This window comes from Zonotrichia leucophrys, unplaced genomic scaffold (genome assembly GCF_028769735.1).
Source record: "Zonotrichia leucophrys gambelii isolate GWCS_2022_RI unplaced genomic scaffold, RI_Zleu_2.0 Scaffold_1331_12282, whole genome shotgun sequence".
NCBI classification, from domain to species: domain Eukaryota; kingdom Metazoa; phylum Chordata; class Aves; order Passeriformes; family Passerellidae; genus Zonotrichia; species Zonotrichia leucophrys.
In genome coordinates, this window is record NW_026993536.1 from 1 (window position 1) to 4,430 (window position 4,430).

General features: G+C 48.9%; 1 long non-coding RNA gene across 1 annotated transcript; it reads right to left on the reverse strand.

Annotated features, from left to right (window-relative positions):
* Positions 1–165: 165 nt before the first annotated feature.
* LOC135442139 (uncharacterized) lies at positions 166–2,401 on the reverse strand. Its single transcript, XR_010438621.1, has 3 exons — positions 2,267–2,401; positions 1,762–1,816; positions 166–389 (listed from the first exon to the last, which is right to left on the reverse strand). It is a non-coding gene; the product is annotated as an uncharacterized LOC135442139 (long non-coding RNA).
* Positions 2,402–4,430: the final 2,029 nt, after the last annotated feature.

Sequence of the window (4,430 nt, forward strand, 5' to 3'; positions counted from 1 at the left end):
TTACCTGACTGGAATGAGAGTGAGATCTGGCCATGGAAATTCCATGGTAATTCCTGCATTCCCAAGTCCCCCATTCCTGAATCCCCCCATTCCCATAGGAATTTCCCTTCTGCTCCCACACCCACCTTTGTGCTCCAGAGCCACCCAACCCCATCTGATGTATTTCCACCCAGGTGTGTCCCAGGTAATGCTTCGTCTGCTCCACCATGATCCCTTTGGATTCCCAGCACCTCTGTCTGATCCAGGTGGCACCATCGGACACTGCAAAGCTCCTGGATCCCAGCTGGAAGGAGATGAAATCCCAGCCCTTGTAGCCATACTGGTGGCATCCATGGATGCTCCATTGGACAGGAGGTCACAGTTGGAAACCACTTGCAGCATGTGGAGACCTGGGAAGGAGGATAGAACAGATCCATGGAGTTGTGTCCCAGCCCCAGGGAGCCCCTTGGATTCCCATCCCAGCCTCACAGTTCCCCCCCTATCCGCAGAGATCCCATCCCAGCCCCTCAGAGTCCTCCATTTCCACAGATCCCAGTCCAGCCCCAGCTCCTCCCACTCCCCCCACTCTGGTTGTACCAGCCCCGTCTCCAGGGAACTGTCAGCCACGGGCCGGGTCCTGTCCTTGAGCCGGGGCTGGTTATCCCAATATCCCAGCTTTGGCTATCCCAATATCCCAGCCCTGGCTATCCCAATATCCCAGCCCTGTCCATGCCAATATCCCAGCCCTGGCAATCCCAGTGTCCCAACTCTGGCTATCCCAATATCCCAGCCCTGGCCATCCCAATATCCCAGCTCAGCTCCTCCCACCATCCCTGCTTTCTGTGGCTCCATCCGGCCCCGCTCGCTGCCCCAGTGCTCCCAGGGGGTCTCATCCACATCCCCCACAATCAAGGACTGGGGACCCCCAGGTTGGGCTTTGACAGCGCCACTTCCAGGTACTGTAGGGAGGGGAGAATGGGGGGACACGGAGTTTTGGGGGAGCTGGGGGGCTGAAAGTGAGAGTTTGGGATCCAGGGGGGTCCAGAGGCCAAGGAAAAGGGGGACATGAAGAGCTGGCAGAGCTGGGAAGGAGGTTCAGGGGCTCGGAGTCAAGGAAAGGGGTGAAGGGACTGGGAGAGCTGGGACTGGGAAAACAGAAGAGGCTACAAAACCCCGACCAGAACAAAGCCAGCCACAGCTATTAAAATCTTACCACCATGTCCCCTCCCCCCAACACAACTAAAACCAAAAACTTCTACATCCTACAACTCATACAAAATAACCCTACAACTAAACACAAAACTGAAAAACCAACCATAAAGCCAATCATAACACAACCCAACCACAACTTCCACCACAAATTACTGGCGGGTCAGATGTTAAACCTTTCAATACTTCAATCATCCCTCAAGTAAAAGAAAAAACAAAATAGAAACATTAAAAAAACCCCATAAAGCTATCAAAGTCAGAAAGGAAGAAATAAATACCCAATAAAAAAGAAGAAAAAAATACCTTAATCTTGAAACTAAAATCCTCTTATAATCTATAAAGAAAAACCTCTTTTTCTTTATAGCACATAAAACTATAAAAAAGTTTAAATATTCAAAATAATATCAAAGAAAAACCTACATATTAAAATAAATTATAAAGTAACTGCAATTTTATAAAAAGTTCAGGCAGAAAAAAAAGTAATCCAGTACCCACAAGAGAAGATCTCTATTTCCAGAGACAAAAATATTTTAAAAAGTAGATAATAAAAACATTTACCTTTAAACAACTCACCTTTAAAACAATACCTCAGAAGTTGACATGACCCATCAATAAGCTGTAAAAAAGCCTGTAGCAATAAAAGAATTTCACAATAACAAAGTTCCCCAGACAACTGTTATGCATGGCAAAATTAAGAGTCACAAAAAAATATTTTTCCTCCTGTAAAAAAACTCCATAAACTTAACAAGAAAAACTTCTCTCCCTAAAACTTAAAAAAAGACAATTCTAGAAAGAGTAAACTACTAGAAATTTTTTGTTTAGTTTCTTTACATTGTCAGGTTAAAGAAAAAAAGTTGTAAACAAAAAAATTGTTCTAAAGAATTTAATTCTTACTACCTTTTTTTCATTTGCTTTTACTAAAATTTTCTTTATACCCTTTTAAAACTTTAAGCCTACTTTACCTTTCTCATAATCCTATCTCACAACAAAATAAATACATAAATAAGTACTGACACTTAAACCAACCACACTCATCAATACATTAATTAAGAGATCTTAAGATTGGAAAAAATCTTACATTAACAAAGCAAAACCACTACAATGTTGTGATAAACCATTTGCCAAAGTTTCTTTGATTTTCTAAAGTTGACAGTAAAGGCTGTTTGGTTGTTTGGAGCTCCTGAGAATCTCTTGCTGGTATTTCTCCAGTGAGCTCAACCAGAGGACACAAACAATTGCAATTCCTTTTAAAATTGGGAATAGAAAGTGCTGATGAGTAAAAATTGGAATAGAAACTGCTGAGAAAGCTGATGAGTATCCCTATAAATACCTATAAGCCTCAACTGCTGGTGTGCAGTTGGAGGGAAAATTTCCCCCATTGTACCCAGTGCTGTATTGCTCATACTTTACAATATTAAATAATAAATTGATTGCTGCTTGAATATTGGCCTAGTCAAGCTTCTCATTTATAACAGGCGCAGGGCAGAGACACCGTGGGACAGCCTGGGCTGTACAGGGCACAGGGATGGGCAGCAGCTGCAAGACAGCCCTGCCAGAGCCATCTTAGGCAGCACTTTGGCCATGGCTGCTGGGCCTGGGCCTGAGGCAGGAGCAGGAGACAAGTGACCCTTGCAGGGCTGGGGCCTCATTGCCTCCTTGTCCCTGCTCAGCAGCCTGGCAGGGGCCGCCCCATGCTCCTGCCGCTGGCATTGCACATCCCCACATGCCAGTGCCCATCCCGGGAAGAGCCCTGAGCAAGGAGGGAGGGACAGGATCTGCCTGGCCAGGGGCTGGGGCTCAGCCCTTGGCCCTTTGCATTCCTCAACCACATCCAGCTTTGCTCAGCACCAGAGACACCTTGGCCTTGTTTGTCCCCAGCTGTCATTACTGCCTCCAGTGTTCTGCCCTAACTGGAACCTGGGGACGCTTTCTCAGTGGGACCCATTAAAGCTTAAAGAAACTTTGGAGTTTCAATTTAATTTTGAGTTCTTAAGAAGTTTTTGAAGACACTCTCAGGGATTGGTTCTGATGTAAACAACACCAAATCCCCAAGAGGCTCATTAAATTTCTTGTGCTGTGTCCGTGCTGCTGAGCTTTAAAGGAACAGCTCTTCCCAGCACCAGCTCCTCTCCCAGCCCAGAAGGGCTGAGGGCTCTGCCTGCAGGCACTGAGGGGACAGGAGCCAGGCAGAGACAGGCTGAAGGCAATCAGGATTGGGAAGACATTGAGCTGAGACTTCACTTGGGGAAAGATCTTCACAGCCCTGTGCATGGTGAGTGTGTGGGTGCAGGGCAATGTACCCTCTGCTCCTGGAGGGATGTCCTGGAGCCAGCACACCCCACAGCCTGGGGGATGTGTCAGGAGGACTCTCCCAGTTTCTCTGTGGCACAGGAGAAGAAGAAGGAGAAGGATGTGCTGCAGAGCGGGGCTGCCCTGGGCACCATCAGAGGGACAGGGCAGGACGGCTCCTGCTGCCAGGGATGGCTGCAGGGGGTGAAGCTGGAGTTGCAGCCAGGGCTGCCCAGGGCTGTCCTGCAGAGCAGCTCCTGCAGCCCTCAGGGCTCTTGGCCAGCCCAGGGCATGTCCCACCTGCCAGGAGCAGCTCCCAGCCTGTCTGGCAGCTCCCCATGGGCGCTGCAGGGGAGAAGTTGGAGGTGGAAGGAGCCACCCCCATCAGGGCAGATTCCTCCTGCTGTGGAGATGGTGCTGCATGGCCAGGGCTGCTCTCAGCTTTCTCCTTAAGGGAAGGGAAAGGGGCTGTCAGCTTTGGCTGTGTCACTGAGACTCCTGCACTGTCACCCTGGGCATCAGCAGATGTGCCTCAGATCTCCCTCAGAAAGTGCCTCCTCAGCCTCCTCTCCCTACAGACAGCAGCAGCAGCACCTTGGCTTGCAGCATCTCTGTTTGTGTGCCTTGCCCTTAAGGCCCTGGTGCCAGGGAGATGCCCCTGGGCAGTGCCCTGTGCTGGGAGGGGTCTGCAGGACAGAGCTGAGCCCCCAGGGCTGGACTGGGCTCTGGCAGCACTGGCAGGAACAAGGCTTGTATAGAAAGAAACAGCTCCCAGTAGGCACAACTCCAGGCTGCAGAGAGCCAGACCAACCCTTGGTATCCCATCTTGTCCAGCTGCACATGGAGAGGGAGAAGGGCTTAGAGAAATTTACTTTTAAACTGGAGTCTTTAAAAACTCAACTTAATTTTTCAAGCTTGATCACCCTGAACTACAGGGAGGTGGAATGGGCAAA